This window comes from Kogia breviceps, chromosome 14 (assembly GCF_026419965.1).
Source record: "Kogia breviceps isolate mKogBre1 chromosome 14, mKogBre1 haplotype 1, whole genome shotgun sequence".
In the NCBI taxonomy this organism is placed as follows: Eukaryota; Metazoa; Chordata; class Mammalia; order Artiodactyla; family Physeteridae; genus Kogia; species Kogia breviceps.
Window position 1 is genome coordinate 91,015,817 of NC_081323.1, and position 26,297 is coordinate 91,042,113.

Consider the following 26,297-nt stretch of genomic DNA (forward strand, 5'->3'; position numbering starts at 1 on the left):
GAGCGTCCCACTGACACACGGCCTCCCATGGGTGCTGGAGGATGCCCGGCCTTCTCGGTCCCTGTGCAGGGGAATGGGTGCAGCTTGGGGGCAGGGAAGTGGGGGGTCGTTCCCCACATACCCCCACATACCCCCACATATGTGGTCGGGACACACTGGCTTCTGGCCAGCATAGGAGGGGTGAGAGCCCCGATCCCCTGGGACGGGGTCTGCACAGCGGTTCCAGGCGGAGAACCGCCACGAAAGACCGGACACAGAGCTTAGGCCTGAAGCACTTTTCCAGCCTCCCCCCCACAAAGAGAAAAAGAGGCAGAAACGATCTCTCTAGGCCAAGGATAAATTAGCCGAGGGCAGACACAGCACAATGCTCATTTATCATCTTGAGCCCGAGAGGGTACTGGGAATCCTGTCCTGGCCTCAAGACTCAAGGTCAGAGCTTCTGCTTTGCCTCATTATTTCTATTTTTAAAAACTGTGCTCAGGCCTCTTGCAAAAATAGCAAGAGGTGAGGACATGTCAAGCGCTAACATGCCCCCCTTTGTCAGAAAACCTCAGGGACGCAGGAAAAGCCGGCCAGGGACTGGGCAAGTGGCACCGAGCCGTCCACCACCAGGGCTGCTGGTCCCCCGCTCGCTGCACAAGTGAGTCAACTGAGGTGCCCCAGGGCAGGCACGCACCAGGGTCGGTCCAGGAGGAAGGCCCTGGGGCCATGGGTACTGGTCGCTCTGAAACGCCGGCCCAGGCGGCCAGAAGGCCCAGGTCCTGGGGTCCTGATGGCAGGGGAGCAGCGACATCAGGGCTGCCCTCCTGTAGGGCCCCGGCCGCCCTGCTCTGACCACAGGGGAGGGCCTTCCCAAGCGGTGCCTGAGAGCTTAGATGCTGGACTTTCAGTCCCGTCACAAGGAAATTAGGATGTGCCCCTTTGGGAAGAGCTGAGACACAAGGAACAGACATGTGTGCACACACAGACGTGGGTGAGTGTGTACATGTGTACACGTATTTGTGTGTGGATGCGTGTGCACACACGTGCGTGTTAGTATGTGGATGCGTGTGCACAGCCCACTTCCGGGCCGGGAGGAGCAGGGATTCTTGCAAGGGCCAGGAAGCCCCCGCTCCTCCCCCCCCAGAAGGCTAGGCATCAGCCCCCACCCTGGAGCAGTTGCGAGGCGGTGAGTCAACCCAGGGCAGCGGGCCCTGCCGTACCTCACGTTAGAATCACCAGAGCAGGTCCAAGTCCGCCGAGCCGTGCGAGTCTGGAAAGGGCCACCCTGAGTTGACGTGCCGGGGCCACACTCCACCTCTCATTTCTGTCTCCATCTAGAATGCAGCATCCGGCTCCGGGCCTGCAGCCGGACGGGTGGCCCTGGAAAGAGAACAGAGAAGCGGCTGCAGGACAGCCACCTGCTCCGTCCTCCCGCCGGCCCCCCGAAGGCCCCCGACCCATCCACTCGGAGCCACACCGGCCGGCTGGGGCTCCTTGGGAAGGACCCTCTGGGGCCGACCGGGGACCTGCCCTTACACAGAGGCCTCGTTTAACCCTCTGATCTCCTCACCCCTTCGTTAGCCGGACACACATCCCGAAGCGCCCACAGGGAGCCGGCCTCTGCCCTCAGCCCTCGCGTGTGGTGCGTCCAGGGCGAAGCGTAAGAGAGACGGGGGCTCCCGTCCTTCCTGGGCCCGGGGGGCTCCCACTCATCGCCGGGAGACCAGCGGCGTCGCCACACCTTCCCTGGGGGCGGCTGGGAGCCCCAGGGTCACTTTCCCAAAGGCCTCATGACCCCCCTGCAGGACAGAGGCTGCTTCCTCCACCAGAGCCCTGGGCAGTTGGCGTGCAGACAGCGCTGGGCCAACACGGCCTTGCAGAGCAAGCGGTAGCTGCAGGGCAGGCTGACTGGGGGAGATGGCTGCGTGGACCCCTGGACCCCTGACAGAGGGAAAGGCACTGCACCATAAAGTGGTCCAAAGCCGGTGCTACTTACCGAATTGCCCAGGACCCAGCACCATAAGATGACAGCATTTGGCTTCTCATGTTTTCTGTGGTCAGGGGATCTGGCGGCCTGGCTGTGTCTTCAGCTTTGAGGGCTGTCAGGGGGTGGGTTAGGGGTGCCATGGGTGCCCCCAGTCCATGTCACGTGGGCCCCTCTGCCTCTTCATTGGCTGCTCACAGCAGGGCAGCAGCCTTTCGAGAGAGAGACAGAGAGAGAGAGAGAGAGACAGAGAGAGACAGAGAGACAGACAGAGTCCTTACTCCCTGATCTCTGAGGAAGAGCCCTCTATCCCCACACTCTCCCATTAGAACCTAGACCTGGGTCCTGGCTACACACACAGCAAGGGGGTTGCACAAGGGTGGCTACTGCCTGGGATGATAACACTGAGATGTGACACCTTAAGGGGAGGGGACCCCACCTGACCCCAGAGCCGGGCCTGCCCCTTGTTCCAAGTGTCCTGCCTGCCATGGCTCAGTTCTGAGGACCCACCCAGGTCTCTACCGAGTGCAAGTGTCGCAGCCCTGCAGTCTGCACAACCTTTTTGAAAGTCAAGACCCTTAAAGCTAGGGACTTCCCTGGTGGCGCAGTGGTTAAGAATCTGCCTACCAATGCAGGAGGCACGGGTTCGATTCCTGGTCTGGGAAGATCCCACATGCCACGGAGCAACTAAGCCCGTGCGCCACGACTACTGAGCCTGCGCTCTAGAGCCCACGAGCCACAACTACTGAGCCCACGTGCCACAACTACTGAAGCCCGCGCGCCTAGAGCCCGTGCTCCGCAACAGGAGGAGCCACCGCAGTGAGAAGCCCGCGCACCACAAGGAAGAGTAGCCCCCGCTGTCAGCTACAAGAGAAAGCCCGCGCGCAGCAATGAAGACCCAACGCAGCAAAAAATAAATAAATAAAATGTAAATAAGTTTATTTAAAAAAAAAAAAGACCCTTAAAGCTTCATCCCATCGACCCGGAAGGAAATTACTCAGCTGAAGGACAAACAAACAAAAACATAATAGCAACAAAAAAAAGGGTTCCATTCCTAAAGAAATTTGTGACATTACGTGTAAAATATACACATGGAGGAAAAGAACATTTCAGCATTCAAGGGATGGGAGGTGAATCATGGCTGACGAAGTTACTGGAATATGATTGAGTTACAACAGGTTTCAGCATGACTTAGATCCCGAGAAAATAGTGCCAATTATGTGTTAAAACAAGGTGGTTTGTGCACTGAGACAGAGGCCACGTGGAATGTCCACATCAGTGCTGAAAATGGTAGTAGGTGTGAGCAAATGTGAAAAAGAATGTGTTAAAGTAACAGGATTATGGGTGTGTGTTTTCCTCAAATTTCTCTTTAACAGAATGATCCAGGTTTTGTTAACATAGAGGAGATGAGAGGTCAGGGCAGGGCGTCCTTGCTGAGCCAGAAGAGCCTGGGGGGGGGGGTTGGGGCCCAGGGGCCTGGGAGGTGGAACAGGTGGGTCTGAGGAGGGAGAGGTGGGGAGAGGGTCCGGGTGAGGAGGCCCCGCCTCTGGGAACCTCTCACTCAGGCTCATCGTAATTAAAGAAAGGAAGATGAATGGTGTTAACATTCTTCCAAAATGATGATGGAGAAACTAAGTACTGAAGAAAAAAATTAAGATAATGGGAAATGAGGTGTGTGCATATAAATATTTTCCCTTTAGTTGTAATGAAGGAAGGCAGTGCCTCGGGCTTTTGTGACAAGATACATCCCCCCACCGTCCTGGACGGCTGTCACTCAAGCTGGGGCTTGACGGTGAGGAGCAATTGCCCACCGGCTCATTTTATGGCTCATTAAGCTAGCACAGCAGATGCCTAGTCCTGCTTTCGGCCTTGAGGAGAGTTTGAATGTCTGCAACTGCTAATGATGGGGGACTTAGCAAAGGTCAGAGCGAACATTCTCGGAATCCGTATCCTCACCGAGTCAGGGCCCTGTTTCCTCCTCCTGCAATCCTGTGGGTGTGACTAAGAGCCGGGCTGGCACCCACACGATGAGGAAATTGCACGACTGCCTAAGGCACTGGGGAGGGAGTGGCAGGAGTCCCCAAGGGACAGACACATCTGCCTCCCGGGCATCAGGAGCAGCCCTGACTTCAGGAGTCCGTTTTGCAACCAAGGCCACAGTTAAGGATTCCATAGGAAGCGGGGTCTTCCCCTGAGGCAGGGAGCAGCTCAAGTCCGTTTTCCCTTTGAAATAGTCCTCTTGATTTTTAACATACAAGTGGTTTAGATTCACTGACTTTATTCTTGTTAAAAAACATATGTGGGCCTGTAAATCAAAGTGGATAAAGGGATTAGTCTCTGAAATTTACAAACAGCTCATTTGGCTGTTTGTAAATCAAAAAAAACCCACACAACCCAATCAAAAAATGGGCAGGTGACCTAAATAGACATTTCTCCAAAGAAGACATACAGACGGCCAAGAAGCACAGGAAAAGATGCTCAACGTCGGTAATTATTAGAGAAATGCAAATCAAAACTACAATGAGATATCACCCCACAGCAGTCAGAATGGCCATCGTCAAAAAAATCTACAAACAACAAATGCTGGAGAGGGTGTGGAGAAAAGGGAGCCCTTCTACACTGTTGATGGGAATGTAAATCGGTGCAGCCACTATGGAGGAGGACAGTACGGAGGTTCCTTAAGAAACTAAAAATAGAGCTACTGTATGATCCAGCAATCCCACTCCTGGGCACGTATCCAGGGAAAAACATGGTTCAAAAGGATACATGCACCCCAATATTCATAGCAGCACTATTCACAATAGCCGAGACATGGAAGCAACCTAAACGTCCATTGAGAGATGCATGGATAAAGAATATGTGGTACATATACACAATGGAATATTACTCAGCCATAAAAAAGAACGACATAATGCCATTTGTAGGAACATAGGTGGACCTGGAGATGATCATACATACTAAGTGAAGTAAGTCAGACAGAGAAAGACAAATATCACATGATATTGCTTATATGTAGAACCTTTAAAAAAGGATACAAATGAACTTATTTACAAAATAGAAACTGACTCACAGACGTAGAGAACAAACTTATGGTTACTGGGGAGAAGGGTGGGAGGGAGGGATAGATTGGGAGTTTGGGATTGACACGTACACACTGCTATTTATAAAATAGATAATCAACAAGGACCTACTGTATAGCACAGGGAACGCTGCTCAATATTCTGTAATAACCTAAACGGGAAAAGAATTTGAAAAGAAATAGGTACATGTATATGTATAACTGAATCACTTTGCTGTACACCTGAAACTAACACAACATTGTTAATCAACTACGCTCCGATATAAAATTTAAAAAAATTAAAGTTCAGCCCTTGATTAACTGAATGAATAAATAACAAAAATATGAGGATATGTAGATAAAAGTGGATAAAACATCAAAATGCAGCCGCTGAAGGAGTTGCAAGGGGTAGGGGACCTGGAATCCCTCGACCCTGGTCTTGGGGGGGCCAGGGACACCCCTACAACTCTGCAGGATCTGAGGGACCCCACTGGAGACCCTGGATCCTTTAGAGTGGGAGCAGCCAGGCCAGCCACGCAGGCGGCTCCACAGGGGTGCTCCCTGCAAGCAGACTCAAGTCTGGGAGGCTGGCTGGTCTGGCTAGGAGCATGGTACCCACGACCAAGAGGACTGTGCTGCTTGAGAGATCGCTGACCCACGGACCATGTGTGGCCACAGAGACAGCCGTCGGTGGTGGGTGGTGAACGAGTGATTCTCACACACACACCGGACGGCGGCACCTGAGGCCACGGAGAGACCCTCTAGAACTTGCTTCTTCTGCCAGTAGGACGCCTCTGCCTGCCCCCAGAGTCCAGGGGAAAGGTGGCCAGTCACAGAGATCCCACTGGGCTGCCCCCCTGGCTCCGACCAGGTATTGAATAGCCACACTGACGCCTGCAGTGCAGCGAGGGCTAGACGGCCACATCCACGGAGATGCCGCGCACACCACCTCCTGCCCCAGGCTGGCGACACGGGAACCCACGTGGCCGCAGAGACTGTGTCCGAGCAGCCGGCCCACAGGACTTTGTGTGAAGCTGGTGATGACGTGACATGAAACCGTCTGCTTTCAAGAAGAAAGAGTGGGGAACGGTGGGCGCCATCAAAAGCGGCCGTGCGTTTGCAGGTTGCTTGGGAACTTTCCTGCAAACATTTCTGGGGCAGAGTAGGCCAGCGTGTGTAGGCCAGGGTGGGAGTGGGGACCTGTAGGCTTGACTTAGCCCTTCCTGGGACGCCCACCCAAATTCCTGGGATGTGAAGCTTGTTCTGAGCAGCACAATTTGAAAACCCCTGGCTTGTCCTCCGGGCTGGAGGGCAGCTGCCGTGGCCCTGGATGTTCACCTCAGCAACTGCCCTGAGAACCGCTTACACTCCAGGGTGGTGCCGAGGGGACCCCCTCGGGGCCTCGAGCAGCCCTCCGCGGTGGCGGGGGGCAACCGTGCTGGCATCTGGCCGGGGGACATTCAGCCGGTCCGGGGTAGAGGGCACAGCAGTGGTGAGAGCTGAGGCCGGAAGCTCGTCCTTCCTGCTGGCACTTCTCTCGAGTAAAAGCCGGGTCAGGAGGTACGGGGGGAAGATGGCAGGGTCACGAGAGACACTCGGCAACTGGCCAGAAGCAATAGCTGGCCCTCACGCCTCCAGCTCCTCAGAGAAGCAGATTCTGTCTGGCGGGCAAGGGAAGCTGTCGTCAGGCTGGAGCTCCTGATGCCCGCGATTGCCAGGGTCTGGTGCCCAGAGCCCCTCCACAGTTTAACCTCACAGCTCAGGAACCCGCTGTCGTCTCTTACCAGGATGGGGAAGCACCGTTTCCTCTAAGAAAAGCCTACCGTTCAGACCCGTGATTTCAATCAGAGGGTTAAACTGGGAGCTGATGAGAAAGCACCTCATCAGTCAAGCTGAGGTCCACCTCAGCTTTACTGCCGAGACCTGGCCCCCTGGGACCGCGCCGTGAGCCCAGGACGACGGGACGTGAGGGCAGACCCTCAGGTCTGCATGCAGAGCAGCGTCTGCTCAGAGCTCGTAGGAGCGGGTCCTTGTCGTGGACCCAAAGCTAAGGAGAGCTCTGTGCGGGCCGCAGCGGGAATAGGGATTTTGGGCCAGTGGCCGTGACGCCGTTCCCTGAGCCCCTAAAAGCTGAATCGGACGCGAGTGAAACCAGTGCTGTGTGGCCAGGTGAGGGCTGTGTCCAGGCCCCGACAGACGCCCACAGGATCAGCACCACTGGCCCCAGGAGAGGTTCCGGGAAGTGTGGCTCTCGTGTTCCGACCGGAGGGCTCCTGCTGTCCACACCCATTGTGTATGTGTCGCCCCGGACCTTCCTTCAAGGTAAATGTCAGCGTCTTGTGGGGCCAGCCAACAAAAACAGCAGCTGAGGGAAATGTCCCTGAGACTCTTCCCTGAGGAAACCTTCAACGCTTTCCACGGGTACTTTATCCAGGTCTGAACACTGTGCTGCCCTTGACAATGGGATCTCTTTGTCTTCTGGCCAACAGCGAGCAGGGGCTTTTGTTTCTACTTTCCAGAATAGAAGCCTGCTCAGGGAATCCTTCCCCGGAGCACCCAGGACAGTCTCTCCGTGCACACCCTCTGCGAAGTCTCCACCTGACACCTGATGCCCCAGCAGGGATGGGATGGCCACCTGCGGAGCCGCGAGACTTGGTATTAGATGTGAATGTGAGAGCTAAGAGGACTGTTCTGCTTTTGCTCTGACACCACCTGCTCGGGTCCTGTGTCCTAGAAGTAGCCAGGGCCGTGCAGAGCCGTGAATGTGACACAGGACACCTCTACCAGGAGCTGGACTGGGAGAGCCCTCGTTCTGAGAGATGCAGGTCGTGTCATTCATAGGCACAAGCTCACCAACTTCCTGTACGGAAGGCCGGCTGTGGGTTTTGTCGGCAGCCTCACGTGAGCTGTGCTGGTGAGCTGCATTTTCTCTCCCTGGATCTGGTGAGATCTGGTGGGATTTGGTGGGCAGGCACCTGGCTGAGGCTGGCCAGACCGAGCCCCTGGTCCCTCCGACGCGTGATGGGCCCAGGGTGAGCATGACCCCACGGTCTTGGAGACCACCTTGCAGGCTCACGTGAACCCGAGTGTGGAGCAGAGAGAAGAGGTCTGTTTCTCAAGATCACCAGCTTGAGGGAGACGTAAGCCCAGAATGGGTCTGGTGCCATTTGTGGAGGAGCTTCTGGAGAGCGAAGCCGAACTCAGGGAGCCATTCTGGAGATGAGCGAGGGAGGGAGGGCCCAGCGACTCTGTGGGTCTCTAAGGCCATCTGTATGCCACAGTCCAACTCCTGCAAGTTTTCAATGACCTGAACTAACAAAATTATGTTTGATTTTTATTTTGCCTGATTTAGTTTGGCTTTGATTTCTATTACTTTAAAGAAAAAGAATCTTAGAGAGATGCTACTTCCATCTGCAAAGGAGAAATGTGAGGCTTAGGTGATGCAATGGACTGAATGCTTGTGTCCTCCCCAGATTCATATGGGGAAATCCTAATGCCCAATGGGATGGCATTTGGGGTTGGAGCCTTTGGGAGGCAACTGGGTCATGAGGGCAGAGCCCTCATGATAGGGATTAGTGTCCTTGTAAGTAGAGACTGGGGTTCCCTCGGCCCCTTCCACCAAATGAGGCCATGGCAAGGAGATGGCCATCCCTGAACCAGGAAGTGGGCCCTCTCGTGACCACGCTGGCAGCCTGGTCCTGGACCTGGAGAACTGTGGGAAATAAACACCAGTCTGTGGTTTCTTTGGTGTGGCAGCCAGAAGGGCCCAGACAGATGGGCAGGGAGGTGTCCAGGGTCGCCTGCCTGGGAATAGAGGCAGCCTTTCTCAGCTCCCATTGCTTTCATCACCAATAATTCTCAAGCTCCAGTGAACATGGGATTCACTGAGGGAGCTTGTTAAATGCAGACCGAAGAGCCTCCACCACAGATTCTATTCAACAGGTCCCAGGAATCCGCATTGTCCACAAGAGTCCCAGGTGATTCCGGCGCAGACCACATCTTAGTGAAGATAACATCTACTCTGCGGGACTTCCCTGAGGGTCCAGTGCTTGAGAGTCTGCGCTCACGCTGCAGGGGGCATGGGTCTGACCCCTGGTTGGGGGAGTTCTGCATGCTTCACAGCGTGCCACCTCTCCCCCCACCGCCGAAAGAAACCTACTCTGCGACACTGGCTGCCCTTGTTCACCCCTGGTAGCATCTGCACCCCAGTCCTCACCTAGAACCACAGACTTTAGCACTGTCGTCACGTCTCAACGGGCAGAGCTTGGCCCCTGAACAGGCCTGTGTGTCTGACCTTGGGGCTGGCCCTCAGGGGCCAGAGGCTGGCCCCTGACACTTGTGTTAGGGACACAAGTGTGTCGCCTCCTCCAGCAGGGCCTTTTGTACAGAAAGCCCAGGTGACAGGCCTGTCCCCTCTCACACTGTGGGACTTTGGCCTCGTGATGAATCGTGGACGAGATCTTAGCACCTTCACAGGCAGACATGTGGCTCTGGCAACGGGACATGGATCCAGGAGGAAACTCTGCTGTGCAGACGCGTCCTCCAGCGTTCTGTCTTCCCTGGGTCTGCGCCCCACGCTGTGCCGCCTGGGCCTTTCCTCAGGGGCCTCGGTGGGCCCAGCCTGGACCGAGCAGGGCATCGGGACAGGCCAGCTTGAATCCCCCCCCACACCCACCCACAGAGAAGGAGTTCTGTTCAGACCTGCAAACTGTGCTGCAAGTGAACAGCCCCAGTGATCAAAACTTTACCAGTGAAATTCATATTTCTTGGGCTGCCTCGGAAGGAAAGGGGAATAGGCAGTTAGGGTAAATTGTGACCCCTCTGTGTCACCAAGGGGTGGAGCAGGAGGCAGGAGGCCCTCCAGCGACCCCAGTGGAACCGCAGCCCTTAGTTTAGGGAATTTTTGAACTTTGTGGACCAGCTGGGGGCTGTGCTCACAGGGGCTGCCCACGCCCGTCTACCCGGCACCACGCTCCCTCCTGTGGCCATGGCATGGCACGGCCCTTCCCTGTCGCCCTCTAATTCTCCTGACCGGCCACAGATCCCACGCCTTCCTGAAACACTTCCCCATCTGGCTCCCACCCACCACATTTTCCTGTTTTCGTCGGTCCACCCGGCCTCACCAGCCTCCTTCGCGCAGCGTCACCGTCCTGGCTCCGTCCTGGCGCGGCTCTCCCCGCATCACTGCCCTGCTTGTGACCGCGACCCCTCAGCTCTGAGCATTGGCCTCTGATCCCCAGCCCCAGCCCCAGCCCTGTCTGAGTCCAGGTCCACGTGCCCTGCAGCCGGGGGGACCTCTCCTACGGCTCGTGTGATAGATAGGCCGACCATGTCCCCTCACGCCTGCCCTGAGCCTGCCCTCTGAGCTCAACGGTTCTGTCCATCCCCTCGGCCCGCCCTCTGTCTACCTCACTTCTGTCTCGGACCCCTTCTCCCTGCCCCCACCTTTCCCCAGGGTCAGAGCTGCTGCCCCTCCCGAAGGCACCACCGAGGCCCCTCCGCACTCGCCTCCTCCCTCCTTCCCCCAGTAACTGGGCCGCCACCTCCTCTCAGGAGCTTCTACTTTCCATCAGAAGAGCAGCCGAAAAGAAAGAGAATTTGTGAATACCTGTGACAAAGATCGCTTGCTAGTTCGAGCTGAGGTCTAGAAACCCCCCTGCTTTCCTGAGTCACGCTCACCCCCTGCACCAAAAAAGTGAGTTTTCCCACACCAACTGGGTGCCCTATGGTGCCCTCAGTTCTGACAGATCCCATGGGTGATGGCGCAACCCCTGGGGTGGCCCCCACTCAGGTGCCAGGTCTAGGGTGTTACCTGTGCTTCTGAACGACCAGCTATAACACAGGGGGTCCCTGGCCTCCTCTTTGGGTTCAGTAAGCTGCTGCAGTGGCTCACAGAACTCAGGGAAACACTCCTTGTGTTTACTGGTTTATTACAGTAAAGGATGTGACCTAGGAACCGGGCTGCACAGCGGGAGGTCAGCGGCAGCAGAGGGAGAGAAGCTTCATCCGCCTCTCCCGATCGCTCTCATTACTGCCTGAACCATTCCCCACTACCCGTCCGTGGAAAAATGATCTTCCACGAAGCCGGTGCCTGGTGCCAAAATGGTTGGGTACTGCTGATCCAGGATACAAATGCCCAACTTTCAGGTGGGCACATGGTCACCTGAGCTATTGATGCATTTCCCAGACTCTGCTGCAGCCGGTATAGGTGGACAGGTAAGCTGGCGATGGAGATGTATAAGCAGGAGTGGTGTCTGAGAGCTTCTGGAAATCTCCTTGCAAGCTGGGGAGTGGGCAGATATGAAGGCTGTAGCCCCAGCAGCCACTTTGGGAGGGAGAAGGGAAGCCACGAGCAATGGGGCAGAAGCAGTCCTGGTCACTAGTGACCCGGGTGTGACTTTCACATCAGCTGGGAATGCCAACCTCTGTGCTTCCTTAACGTGAAATAAAATGCACTTCTGACTTGGTGTAGCCACTGTTATTTTGGGTTTCTGTTTACGCAGCTGAACCTAATCATGGGAAGGACAAACAACACTGGTCACATCCGTGATTATTCCGAGGCAGCTGCTGCCACAGTAACACACGGAGCCTTCGTCAGCATCCGCTGCCACGTCCACGTCCTCGTGGCGGCCCTCAGTCCCCCGGCTGCTAAGAGGAACTGACCGCTCTGACCCTGCTCAGGAGGCAGCTTTCGCGCATGCTCCGCGCATGCTCCGGGAGACCCACGCCTCAGGGCCCGCCTCGCATCGCAGCGCCCTGCCCCCACTGGTTAACGTAAAGTCCCGCCTTCCTGATCTTGCCACTTGTCACCAGGTAAGACCTCCTGGACCAGGGTCTTCTGCCCTGCAGACCACGCCCTCTGTCACAGCTTCCGGGCTGCCTGTCGCGCTGAGATGCCGACAGAGAGAGAACGGGGAAGCAGAGGTCTACAGAGGGGCCTAGAGAGGGACACGTGCCGCGGCCACCTGCCCCCAGGCCGGTTCGAGGAGGCTCTGCACGCTCGGCATCTCCTTACACTGTGCCGTGTGGTGCCCTCTGTGGTGGACGCCATGACCCCAGCTCTGGAGATGGCGGGGAGGTGACCATCCAAGGTCACACAGCAGGTCCATCCAAACCCAACCTGTTGTCTTGACCACCTGCTCTGTGTGAACAGCTCCGGATGCAAACCACGTACAGCCTGTGCCCAGATACTGCTGTCAGTTCCTCAGCACCTGAAACTTCTGTGCCCCCAAGGGAGTGTGTCACCTGCCCACGAGGCCTGAACCTCGTGTGGGAGGAGCTGAGCCAGTCTGGTCACCTGCAGTTGGTTCCCAAAATGCAGCCATGCAACTGCCCAAGACAAAACAGGTCCTGTATAGACGGCAGATCCCGGAGGTACCCACCAGGAGTGGGACAGGAAGGAAGAAGAAACAAAGGCTCTGGAGAAAACCCACGGTCTCAGGGCGAGGTTGTTGGGAAAGGCCAGGCCCTCCTTCTAGACCCATCGGGTCAGCAATCAAGCAGCTGCATTGAGCTGACTGTGCTCACTGACGATATTTTAGGATTTGCTAAAATTCTAAGCTTGTCCATCTTTCATAATAATCCAACAGTGGCTCATCCATCATGGTTACAGCCTCAGAAAGAGAGGGTAGCAAGTGTCATGTCCTATAATGTCCCCAGCAATGTTTATTTTTTCTTTAATTAATCTCCAGTGCTGCCTGGAGAGCAGCACTGCCCACGTGGATGGTGGACAGTTAGTGGGGAGGGCTCGTGTAGCTGCGGATGGGACCTGAATGGGAGGCCACACCGGCGGCCTCCTTATTCCAAGGAAGATCCAACGATGACCAGAAAGCCCTGTGCCTTCCTTCCCTCTGGGCCACCACACACATGGTGGGCCAGGGCCAAGAGGAGGCTGCCCGCAGGGCACGGCATGTGGTTGTGCAACCCTCCCACCACCACCCGTTTGATGTCTCTGGGATGATCCTGTCACTTAAACCTATTGTCACAGACACACCCTCTGTGTGCTGTGGGGGGGGGGGTTCCATTCCGAAGCAGCTCGGGCCAGTAGTCCATGCTGAAACCCTCGAGGTCCTCCACCCCTGCTCCATCCAGGAAGGTGGCCCACCCAGCCCAGGCTTGGCATTTGCAGAGGTGACCCTAGCCACCCACCCACACTGTGTCCTGGGACTAATCACCTGCCCTCAGGGCCAGCCTTCTGTCCCTCCAGGAGTGCCCATGACAACCCCAAATGTCTCTAGAAGCATCAGACCCCTGAGGTGTAGCTTCAGGACCCGCTCAGCTCCGGAGTGAGCCCAGGTGTGGAGCAGAGCAGGTCCAAGACCAGGAGGGAAGAGGCCTCGGCGATGGTGGCCACAGGGGGGGCCCTGGAGAGTCAGGGCCGTGAGACAGGAAGGCTGGGCTCGCTGGCGACGACGAGCCTCTTAGACACTGCTGAGGAGGAGGCGGCTGTCTCGTGTCTCCTGGCTTTTCTGTAAGTACCTGGGAATCTGCTATGACCCTCACAGGGTCTCACTCGGGTCTAACCTCTTGAGGACCAGGACAGCATCCCTGGCCATGATGTGCTCAGCACAGACCACAGGGCATTTGCTGAGTAAATGCACAACTTGTCACAATTATAAGAGTCAAATGGAATCACTGAAAATCACCAAAATCTATGCAAAAGTGGGTGCATCATGCAATAAGTAAATCTCCTTGTATCTGAACTTTGCATAACTGCAGGTATAAAAACTGCAAGAATTTGACGGAATAAGAAATGAAGGTTGACCCATCCCAGGGCAGAACCCCACTGGTGGCCGTGACTGTGGGTAAAGGTCTAACAGCTGGCTCTCAGGAACAAAAACATATGTATGTACGTATGTGTACAAGCCTATTGTAAATTCTAGTAAAGTGTCTGGAGTACATCGTTTACAAGTAATTTAAAAAATACACAATACTCTTCATTGTAATTTCCAAACGACCAATTGATTCTCACGAAATACTTCTGTTGCTTTTTGGCGAACTCTTGTCTCTACAGGTAACCTATGCCTGTAATTGATCAGCGAGGGTCCTTCCCACGCCCATGTTGGTGGATTTTTTTTTTTTTCACTAACAGATAAGACAAAAATGAAGCCACAAAAGTCAGTCTGATCGTCTCTTGCTTGTCAACGACTTTTTGGCTGAACTGGATTATAGTTTTCTAATACTAAAAGAATATTTCCTCCATTTTCTTGTGCTGTTCACACTGTATTGGCTTCAACACAGTATTAAGTTTAATCTGCACTGTTAACGTCTTCTCTGTTCTTTTATTGAGTCAAGACACTCTGCACAGCAATAAATCAAGTGCTGCTGTGCAGGTATGCCCACATCTGGGGTGTAAACATTCCTGCTAGGACCTAGTTCAAGCCACACCTCACAGGACTGACACAGCACGGAAGCAATGGTCAGCGGTAACTGCGGGTGGAACTAGGAAAGGGGAGACACAGTGTGTGGGGTGTCTTAGGCACACACACTGCCACCCGGTACCAAGACCAGGGATTTAACTACGGTTACAGAACAAAAGGCCTATGTATCAGCTTCACAAATAAAAATAACCATTTGATAGGAGATGAATGGGAGCTGAAAGGGGGAGGGAGAGGCAAAGGGGCAGGCAGGGCACCCACCTCACCTTGCACGACTAGAGAGAGGCCTGCGCATACTGGCTTAAACCAGCTTCCTTGGGAGGTCCAGAACGGGCACCTGGCGGTCTGCTGCCCTGCGTTCACTTTCATCTGGTTCCTGGCTGCTCCCTCTGGGCCCTGGGGGTCCCCTCATCTGCTAGTCTCCTCTCCACTCCTCTTCTTTGCTGAGCCCCTCTTACAACACAGCACTCTAAAATAGCTTTTCTTTATTAAAATCCATTTATTCTAAAGCTCTTAGGCAGCATTATGAATACTGGTTTTAAACATTAGCCAGAGGGTTACAGATAAAATAGAAACTATTTCTCAAAGAAATTTCATCTAGAAAGATACCAGTTTCGCTCCCACTTATTTTACTGAAGCACATCAGAGGGACTGCTGGACCTGTGTCCAGGTGAAGGTCACTTACGCCTCTTCATGTTATTCCCAGGAATTACTCAAGAAGAGATGAAAAAAATAGAGGGGAGTTGTCTAAAAAGAGGTGTCCATGTAAACAGGCCTTCCCAGCCAGGGAAAAAGAGCTTTCTGCATAAATAATTCAAATAAACCGGGACAAAAGGTGTCCCGGCCCTGAGGGTGCTCAGGACCCTGCCATGTGGCTGGACGTTACTGCTCACGGAGCTTGAAAAGCCTGTACTGAGGAGTTCCGGGGGCTGTTTCATTTGCCTGCCATTCTTCCCTTGATCTCTGAAAGCCCTTCTCTCCCCAGATTCAGTTAGTCGTTCGGGAAGAAGCTGCGGAGACAGCCCGACTGACTGGGCTACTTAATTAACTTCGTTCCAGTTACTGAAAATGAACGTCTCGCTTTAGTGTCATGGGTACTTGATTTCATTCTCCATTTGCAACAGTGAAAACGGCATGATGGCATATGGTGAAATACCCCCAAATTATGATGAATTCTAATTAGCCAACAAAATCTTAGTGCACTAAAATCTTCATTGACCAGAACTGAAATAGCCAGAATTGCCATGCTGTGTTCCATTTATTTATGAGAGACAGATCAAGTAGAAATAAACCAAATTATAATACAAATTTCAGGCAACAGTCTGGGATGGGTCTAGCACTGCCCACCTGTAACGCAGGCCGCATTCAGATTTGCCCGTGGGGACCACGCTTTGGTCGGCCCCTCCATCTGTCCCGCCAGGCCCAAGTGCCCTCACCTCTCCACACCTGGGGGGGGGGGGTCAGGCCCTCCCCTCTTCTTCCTGGAGGCCTTCCTCCCAGCCTACATTTCTGCCTGGGCCCAGCCACTCGTGCTCCTTTCAAACGCCCGGCTGTAGGCTTGGCCGACATTCCTTCCTTGACCTTTGTCTTCACTGCCTTTGACGAATACATCACTCTTGCCTACGAGAGTTTACGACAGGACATACCTTCCACCTACCCCCATGCCAATACCCATGGACCTCACTGCCACAGCCCCCAAATCTCAAGAAACATAACTCAAGGGGTGTGGGGAGAGGTGAGTGGGTGGGCTGTCTGGGAGCTAAGGGGCACCTCCCAGGTGGGCAAAGCATGAACAGGAAAGGCCTCTGTTTCCCCACCTGGCCCACCTCCCACACAAGGGGGAAAGGAGGCATCACTCTCACCCCTCAGCCCAGACTGCGTGGAGCTTGTTTGGCTACGGCAGCCCTTCTCTCCCCGTTACTGGGCAGGGTAGCTGCACGTGGAGGGGGTGACACCACCCATCTGAAAGTGGAAATGACCCCCAGAATCCCTTCTGGTGAGAAGACCTTCAGTGAACTGTCCAGGCCGGGGCCACCCACTCCTGTCTATGAGGCATCTCAGCCTATTTCCCAGGGGCTCCTTCCCCCAACTCTTCCCTGGTCTCCTGACCCCACACTCCCTTTGACTCCCCGCACTCCCTGCAGAGCCCTAGGCTGGACAAGGGGCAGAGTCCCAGCAGCCAAGGTCCCCGCGGAGAAACGAACCCCGCCCCCCACCTCCAAACAAAGCCAAAAAAAAAAATCTAACAAGGAAGCGGGGACCTTAGTTGGCCGCGGGCCTTTAGAACCCAAACGAAGCTACGACGGACAGCAAAACCGAGGCCACTAGGACATGTTAAAGTGATGACCGTCCCTTCTTGATCATTAGTATACACTTAGAAAATCGTAATTCCCATGACATCCCTGTTAGAGAAAACCTTAGGCTGAAGACGAAAAACTACATTTTGTGTCCGTGTGGGCGATAACCCGCACTTAGAAGCTTAAAGCCGGCTGGGAATTGCGAGGCATCGCGCAGGCGCAGAGCTGAGCGCCGGATCACCGCACGTCTCGCTGCCGGGAGAGGTGAGGGTTCGGGAAGAGAGAGGAGAGGTGGTAGCGGACATTCGAGGGCTAAGGGTCAAGATGATGGTCAGACGAGCTGAGGTGTCGGCCTTCTGCCGGCTGGAAACCCGAGTAGAGCGTATGCCTTCGAACTGGGCAGTCCGAGAAGGCCTTGACCGGAGCAGACGGGGGCATACAGGGACACGCAGGCGCCTGAGGGGTGACGAAGAGGGCGCTGCGCAGGCGCGGTATGACCATCGGGCCCGCGCAGGCGCAGTCTGGCGGCGGCCCCTGAGCACGCGCGGAGTGGACGCCCGTGGTCGGCAGGCGGGTTGAGGAGGCTCGTCTACTGTGTCAGGTGTGCCTCGCCCGTCTCCTTCGCCTGTCATGGTTTCCGCAGGGGCGTTTGTGGTGCGCGGCCGCCGCCATGTAGGAGCCTCCGCAGGGAGCCGCCCCTGCCTTTCACGCGGCGCGGCTCAGGCCTGGTGTCCCCTCGGCGCACATAGGGGCGACGCGCTCTGCCTTTCTAGCCCGCGCCGGCAGGTGACGCCATCGGAAGGCGACCGGAAGAGCCGGCGCCCCGTGTCCGTCCGACTATGGCTCCGCGTCACCTCCGCCCCCTCCCCTCCGCCCCCTCCCCTCTTCCTGTGTCCCCTCTCCGTATCCCGTCTCTTTTTCCCTTCTCTGACTGCAAAGTGGGCCTCTTTAACCTGTTTCTGGGCCCCGTGGGGAAGGATGAGAAGCAGAGCAGGAGGCGAGGGAGCAAGGAGCGAAGGAAGGTCCTCCCTGCAGATTGTCTGCAATCAGACCACGCTTTGGTTGGAGCAGGTGCACGGATGAATTTGTCTTTCAAGTAAACAGGTGTTTAATAACGGTTTCACATTTATATTTAGTGTGTTGTCATCACTGCTATGAATTGAGACCTCCCTGGCCAGCAAGGGGACCACCCAGGATGACCCACCTTCCAGGGGCTCGGCCCCGGGTGCCCTGTGGGAGGGCTGGGGCCAGGCAGGCTTCTCCTGGGGTCTTGCATGGAGGGGTTGGGGAGGGTGTGTGCCTGGCCTCTGCCCTCAGCTCCCTCTTCTCCCAGCCCCTCTTAGCTAAGGTCCTCCAGCTCAGACGTTACTGTGTAGATTTAGCCTCTCCGACTTCTTCCTGTTGTTTAGTCACGCGTGACCTCGTGCACCAAGAGGAAGGCGTCCTGGAGCTGCATCCTTCCTGCGTGGGCCATGGGGGCGTGAGTGTGAGGAGTGGGTAAGACTGGGCATTCGTGCAAAATAAACGTGTTGAAGTGGTAGCCGTGTGTGTTCACCTTATGTTTTGCCTTTCACCCTCATTTCAAGCCTGTGGTTTATGTAAGTCATCGTTCCAAGGATTTTAGTTTGTTTTAAATCAGAATTACTCTGGAGTTAATACGTAAGCAGATTCTCATGAAAGAAAAAAAAAAACTAGGTGGGGAAGGGGATGCAAGGAGAGTGCTTATGAGAAGTTCTGACCTAAAAATATATCCAGAACGACCATTTCTTGCCACCTCCTCAGGGTAATTGATACATATTGTGGGGGAGTTGCTTTGAGGCTATGCCAGCATCCTGTTTCTCCTCAGATTTTTGCCCAATTTCTGGAAACAGTTATTACAGGGTGGTTTGCCTAATGGTGATGGTCTATTTCCCTCATTTCTTCCTTATTTATTTATTTATTTTTGGCTGTTCCTGGAGGCATGCAGGATCTTAGTTCCCTGACCAGGGATTGAACCCGTGTCCCCTGCATTGGGAGCTTGGAGTCTTAACCACTGGACTGCCAGGGAAGTACCCCCTTCCTCATTTTTAAAAAAATTTAAATATTTGTTTATTTATTTGGTTGCGCCGGGTCTTAGTTGCGGCTTGCCGGCTCCTTAGTTGTGGCATGCGAACTCTTAGTTGTAGCATACGTGTGGGATCTAGTTCCCTGACCAGGGATTGAACCTGGGTCCTCTGCATTGGGAGCGTGGAGTCCTAACCACTGTGCCACCAGGGAAGCCGCTTCCTCCTTTGTTAATAACATTTTTTTCTGTAGGAAAACACTTTCTTCTTCCCCATTTATTTATTTGAATATTTATATGAGTATGGACTGAGACCTTTTGGTCTATGGGAGATTAGCCAATACTGTCATTATTAATTAATGGCACACATTATATTAATAAGTAAATATTACTTTTTCTTCAAATCATTCCAGCTCTGGCCATTAGGAGCTCTTGATATCAGACTCCTTGATACTTACTCCGTGAAGTCCTCAAGGCTGTCCTTCTTTCCAACATCCTGTTTGCAGGTGGAGATGTGGGGTCAGTTTGCAAGGAAAAAGAAGTCGTTCAGACGGCTGGTCCCTGGAGAGGTGATTTACTGCATAAATGGCAAAATCGAAGGATGAGCACTGATGGTGGCAGTGATGGTAATGTGGCCATTTGTCGGGTGTATTGGGTAGTGGGTGAAGCATTTGGGACACATTTTTTTTTATTAAACCCTCATCGTAAACCTAAGCCTCACCTTCGCTATCCTGGTTTTACCCACGAGGAGGTTGAGTCTGGGAGCCTCAGGGCCTGAGCTGGGTTCACTCTGTGTAAGAAGGGGAGGAGGGGTTCCAGGGAGTCCGTCCTTCCCCATTTGCTGGGCATCCACGCTTGGAGGGAATCCCCACCAGGCAGAGCAGTGCTGCGCTTGCCTGCGTCCTTTGCGACGGTTCCATCCTTGCAGGGCGGCTGATAAAAAGGGCCCTTTCTGTGTGCACCTGGGCACATGTTACACCCATTCCCAGTGGTGCTCCAGGGGCTAAAAATAACCACGTGTTTTCTGTTTTATCTAGAAAAGAGGAAATGTGCAGTATTATTTCGTAACATTTACTATTTTGGAAAACTTGAATTTTTTCCACATGTATCTTTAAAATGTCTTTGGAGCTGTCCTTGGAGGAAAGGACATGATGCAGATTTCACCAAGGGTCCGTCTGCTTTGCTGTCCACATCTTCAGGAAACAGCTCCATGGAGAAGGGGAAGCATCCCTCGACACACACGGCCAAGGGATGGACTTGCAAGCATCCCCCAGATCAGGTCACGGGGGTCGTAGGAGGAAAGCCAGCTCTCAAGGGGCCCTGGGACCTCGCAGGCCAGGTCAGAGGGGAGAAGGGGCCTGCCCACGGTCCCTTGGCATGGCCTGTTCTGTGTACAAGGGGAGGCGTGCTGTCCCACGGCCACCGGCTGCCTGCAAGAGAGCCAGGCTTCATGGTCCAGGCTCAGCATCGGACCTTCCCCTGACCCCCTGGGGCTTTGTGCGGCCTTTGTTTTTTGAGGCTTGTTTGCTCCTATGTGAGCCAGCACTGCTGAGACACTGTCCCGGTTGTTTCTAAGGCTCCCCTGTAGGAGGCTACCAGGCTGATGGTCACGGGCTGGTGGTACCAGTGCAGCTCCCTGCCCTTGCTTCTCACTGAGACTCCGGAAAGTTAGGAAATATGGAAAGAACAAACAAAGTAAAGGAGACACAAGTGGCCCACAGCACAGGAAGCCGGAATGTGGGTGTGCAGTCATTGAGGCCAGAGGGATATTTCGGGTGAGCCCAGGGCAGAAGGGCTATGGGCGGGGGTGGGTATGGCTGGGCCCGCAAGCGCGCCCTGGCTGCCCAGACCCCTCCCGCATGTGCAGACTTGAGCAGGGGTACCGGGCAAGCTAGGAACGAACTCATCCAGGAAGGCAGAGGCTTAATGTGAGGAAGCTCAGTGTCACTGAGGTGATGAAAACGGTGTGACCGAGGCAGAGACAGCTGTGCACTGGAGAGCATATGAATCCTTCTGGGTGTTAAGGACTCAGGATAAGTCAAAGCAAAAATATATCTGGATCTTTCTAAACCCACTGTATGGTTGCCCCCGCCCCCAAGACGGAGGTTCTCTTGCTCTATGGACGCCCCCCGGTCGTCCACCCACTCACGTGACTGACTTTCCTTTTTCACCCTAGAGCCTAATCAGTAAAATGCCTACATGCCTGCCCCTGGTCCCCCCAGCTAGTGACTTCTGATCTTCAGAGCCAAACATCTCCGCCATGACAGCTTATCACAGGGACAGGGAGGGCCGTGCTCCTCCACTGGTTTCCCTGGTAACTCAACTGATGAGCCAACCTGAGTCAATTCCCCCGTAACTGGTAACGCCCCCTCCCTCCAGGAGGGAAGACAGTCCCCACCTTGCTTCAGGTGCATAAGGTCCCTGTCCATTAAGCCACTGATGTCTCTGCCGCTGACTCCAGGCTCTCTGGTCTTGAGGCTGGGCAAGGACATGGCTCGTAGGCCTGCAGGGGGCAGCCCACCACCTACTAATGTGATTCAAAAGCTCATCTGGAAGGACAGGTGGACAGAAGATCCCCAGTGTTTTAACTGAAGAGTGTCAAGTACAGAGGCCCTTTATCAGATACTAAACTGGCACACGTGGCCGCTGTGGGAGTCCAGACAGGACTGAGCTCTTCTGACTCCAGAGGGCCCATGGCTCGGGGACCTGCGCTGGATCCTTGGCAGGGCTGCGTGGCGCTGACGGTTAGAGTGACGGAGTGAAGCAGGGTTATAACTCTGTCGCTTCCTGGCGTGATGTTGACATAGCAGGGTCCTGGTTTGCAGGGAACGTGTGGGGGTTATGGAGCCTTCTCGTCGGCAACACACTTTCACAGCAGCTAGGAAAACACCCTCACACTATACTTCTACTCCATGGGTTTGAGATTGTCACACACACAGTGTTTGAAGTAAACACACAGGCTCTTTGGCCCAGCAGTTCTACTTCGGGAATCTGTCCTCGCAAAATAATGAGTGACCCCAGCCAAGCTACGACCCCAGCCAAGCCAAGCCACGTGCAGAAAGATGTTTACTTCGATATAAAACATCAGAAACAATGTAAGTACCTACCAGTCAGGAGATACATTGCGATACCATCATATGGTGAAATATTTTGTGTTGAGTTGTGTTTGTGGCAGTGGAGTATTTCTGAGGTATAATTTCATGGGGGTAAGTTTACAGAATAGAATGTACAGGAAAAATAGTACAGCTCAAAAAAAAAATGCACAGAAAAACCTGGAAGGCAGGGAGGTTTAGGAAAGGAGGCTGACTTTGTATGCAAGTAAGTCATGTGGAGGGAGGAGAGGAGGGAGGGAGGAGGGGTTCCAGCAAATCCAGGGGAGAAGCTTGTGGAAGACAGGGGACCCTCCCCGCCCTTTAACCCCTTCCTGACATTTCTGTCCTGTGGCTTGGCCTTCCCTTAGGTTACCAGCCACAGGATTAGCTCAAGTTCAGGAGCCCAGTGGCCTTTGGACTCCCCTGAGCTGGACCAAGCCTGGCAGATTTCCAGGGCAGCTGGGCTGCCGGGGGGGCTCTCAGGGCAGTTCCCCAGGCTGGACCACGGGCTCCACCACTCTCCTCGCCCGCTCCTTCCCCACGCAGGCCTTCCAGAAAGGACAGTTGTTCTCCCGATGCCTCCTTGCCCTCCTGTCCTCAGCGGGGACCCCATCACCCTGTGGAAGGGAGGTCCTTGCAGCCCAGAAGCAGGCCCAGCCCTCAGGGTGCCCCGGCCACAGTGGGCTCTGTCTGGGAAGGAAGTTCCACCCACAGTCAGGCCCAGCTAGTGGCCAGGGCAGGGCCATGCTGACAGCATGGTGGACAGTGTCTTATGTCACTGGGCCTGCACGTCTTGGGCCTTGCCTGTGCCAGCCTGTTGTTTGCAGGGAACTGGAGACGCACAGGTTCTGAAATGAGACGGCAGTTGTCGCCTCCATTATGTTCTAACCCCAGGATGTCTTGGCAGAGATTGTAATTGAAGGCTCCGGGGGCTGTGCTGCTTCTACTTGGGGTCTCTGGGTTTGGTGTGTGTGTGATGGGGGGCCCTGATGGAGGGTTCCAGGTGCAAGAGAAGCAGCCCCACCAAGTGTCTTGCCGCAGCCCGGTGGTGCCTGTGAGCCTGGGCTCAGAACCTGGCAGTCAGTCACTCAACCCCTCGGTGCCTCGGTGTCTCCATCTCTGAAAAGGATATGATAACAGCAGCGATTTCGTAGACCTGTTACGAGATATTAGCAACTAACACACGTAGAAACACCTAGAACACAGGGTGGTGTGTGGGAAACCCTTCAACGTCTCAGCTTGCTGTAAAGACCGGTCTTCTGTCCTGACGGTAGAAGCAGGCAGCAGGCTGCCCCTAGTGGCCTGGGGTCACCAGGAGGGCCGGTGCAGTACTCAGGGCCGGAGCTGTGCCATTGCCCATTGATGACACAGCCACCTTCCCACGGGTCACTCTCTAAAGGACAGGCAGTTAGCAGGGTCCAAGGATTTCAGTCCGCACGACCTGACCTGTGCACCCAGTGCCCCTGTTAGTGGATCTGAGCCATCCCGCCCCTGGGAGATGCGGGAGCTGGGCTGTCACCTGAGTGTCTGCGGCTGAGGGTGCACTGACACATTCCAGGACGCAGAGATGGGGCCCAGCCCTTGGCCGCTCACTTTGACGGCCTTCCCTGAGCCCCAGTCTGGGAGCGAGGATGGGGTGAAGCCACAGTCCTCATAAGATTGTTTCCCCTTCCTTGGATTTACGAGCCAAGCAGTGGGGTTGGGCTGTGTATGATGGTGGCAAATCGGAGGGGTCTCTGGGCTCACATGAGAGGGCAGACCCGGTAGCCTACCTCCTTCCGACAGGAGTTTCACAGAGTGGACGCCGGCATCTCCTGCAGCATGGGTGGGGCCCAGAGAGGACGCACCTCCTTGTCAGTTCTGAGACTGGGGCACGTTGGACGGGGGTCTCCCACCCACGCCAGGCAGCTCTCAAGAGACACGGGCAGGCCACAGCCAAAGGGAAAGGCAGATGCTTCGATGCACATGTCGGAACGGAGGGAGCAAAGCAGCGGCAGGCTCAGCGCGTACGTACATGCGCGCCCCGGGGAGGTGAGAAGCCTCCAGGGTTTGACACCAGCGTGAGCCAAGCCACGGCAAGGGCGTGGGGCACCAGGAGCTCTCCCATCCCGTGGGTGGGAGGGCACGCTTGTAAGATCCTAGAGCCTCTGGGCAGCTACTCGGACATCTCTCCCAAGGCCGAGCGCGCACTGACTTTGGGACCAGCGAGTCCAGAGGTGTCGGGTGCCCCTCGACAGCAGAACGAACTCACGTACAACGTGGGGACAACCGGTGGGAATGCATCTCAGAAATGCCAGTTCAGTGGAGGAAGCAGGATGCCCACAGCACCACCGCGGACAGGCAAATGCGCCCGTGATGGCGGGAGTGTGGGCAGTGGTCCTCCTGGGGGACTGGTGATTCAGGCACTTGGGAGCCTTCTGAGGTACTTGGAACTTTTTATGTCGTGGTCTGGGTGTGGATTGCACGTGTGTTCAGTTTTTAAAGCCATACTCTGAGCATATCCGCACTTGACTAGCGTGACACTCGAGAAACAAAAGCGCCTTGGCCAAGGGGCTGCAGTCGTGGCCCACGTGAGGCGCCTGTATGGCCTCGGACAACCCTTCCCACCTGGGCCTCAGTTTTCACGACTGTGGAGCAAGGGGCTGGACGCACCTGAGGAGACCTGAGCCCTGTCCACAGGCGTTTGCACACTGACCTTGACCGCAGGGCTCAGGGTTGGGAAATCGCACTGTGGCTCACTTCCCTCAGCTCGTCCAGAGCCAGCCAGACCTGATCTCACTTTTTCCACTTGGAGGGAGCAGCGGGGCGGGGGCTCTGAGTGTGGTGGGCGGGTGGACTGGGGGGACATCCAGCAGCCCTGCTAGCTGCCCCACCTGACCCTGACTCGGGGCCCTGGGGATGCAGGTGTAGGGCCGTCTGTGCCCGGGGCTCCCACTCTCCTTCGGGCCCCTCCCTGCAGCGGGAAGGGTCTTCGGGCCTCTGTGGAAACTTGTTACCATGATGGCTCAGAACATCTGAGTAATCGATTAACACTCAGATTGTGAAAATGGCCGTGGTTCGACACTTTCTGTACGTCAGGCTGTGCTAGAGACTGTAGCCTTCAACACATCCGCCTGCCGGGGGCCGGCCCAGGGCTGGAGAGTTGATAACATCTTTTACAGGAGGGTAAACTGAGGTCACTTGCGCCGCCCCCAGGGTGGCCCCAGTGACCACAGCAGCCTGCACATCACACACTGGGTGCTTGCTAATTCTTTCCTTTTTGCATTCTCATTGTATTTAATCTTTGTTCATCCCTTTATTTGTTGATTCATTTTAAACAGCTTTATTGAGTTATAATTTACAGACCACACAATGCACCCATCTAAAGGGTCACCTCAACGGTCTTGGTTTATTCTTGGGTAAGAGCAACCATCGCGTGGTCAATTCCGGGGTGTTTCCATCACCACAAAGAGCAACCTGTACCCGTTAGCTAGCGCCCCCACCCCCGCCACGGTCAGGTTTGGCTATAAGGGTTGGTGTGCTTGGCGATGTCTAGCGAGATCCCATTCTGGCTCAGCACAGTGACCCGTGGCCCAAGTTGCCCCTGCTGGTGGCTCCTGCCTGGGCTGTGCTCTGTGCTGTGTGTCTGCCCAGCTCTGTCACAGAACAGCCGCCTAGGGGCAGGAGCGTGGGACCCGGCCTCCTCCAAGCGGCCCAGACCTGCCTGTACCGTAGAATCTCCCTGGAGTTACTGAAAACATGAATATAAAATAGGAAACAAACGGATATGCCTCATCTTAACCATTAGAGAATCACCTGGCCTAAATACCCAAGATCACAGCGCGGTCTGCCCTACAACCTCCCATGATGGGCGTGGGTGCTTGACCCAGCCTGGGACCCCACGGACTCTACCCCCTGATGGGCCGTATTAAAATAGTTAACATGGCCCAACATGAGTGAAGACCGGGCCCTCAAGTTTGAGGCGCATTAAGCTAGCGAGGGAGCAGTTATTCCCAAGCTCGTCCGTTCGTCAGCCTCTTTTGGCCTGTTCTGAAATCTGCGTCGTTGGTTCTGTGAGTCCATTCCAGCCGCGCGGGCCCTGGGCCCTGGGGATCCCCGGGAGGTGTTCACTGACAGCTGCTCTAGCCCCGTTTGCACCAGTCATGGCTCAGATCGGCCTCAACCCTGCTTTCATTGTAGCGGTATTATTTTGAATAAACAGATTTATTTCTCAGTCTGGGAGAAATCACTGCGTTTGGCCAAAACAGACATGTTTTATGTATTTTAAAATCAGCTCTACTCTGGTCAAAAAATAAAGAAAAGATGGGCAAAGACAGTCTGGGCTGTTTAGGTGACACCAAGGGAACTCCAGCAAGAAGCCCAGGGCCCGAGGGCTGATCCAGTGCCAGGAGGGTCATTTCTGAGCAGGTCACAGGGTGATGAGTCAAGGAGCCAGAGCTGCGATGAGTCAAGGTCACAGCTCAGAA

General features: G+C 54.9%; 1 long non-coding RNA gene across 4 annotated transcripts; it reads left to right on the plus strand.

Annotated features, from left to right (window-relative positions):
* The first annotated feature begins 15,648 nt into the window (after positions 1–15,648).
* Positions 15,649–26,044, plus strand: LOC136792558 (uncharacterized). Of its 4 annotated transcripts, none has more exons than XR_010836509.1 (4): positions 15,649–17,802; positions 18,108–19,365; positions 19,939–21,834; positions 23,617–26,044. It is a non-coding gene; the product is annotated as an uncharacterized lncRNA (long non-coding RNA). The 4 variants fall into 4 exon arrangements; XR_010836511.1 differs by having other exon boundaries at positions 15,649–17,794; XR_010836510.1 differs by lacking the exon at positions 15,649–17,802 and having other exon boundaries at positions 18,572–19,365; positions 19,777–21,834.
* Positions 26,045–26,297: the final 253 nt, after the last annotated feature.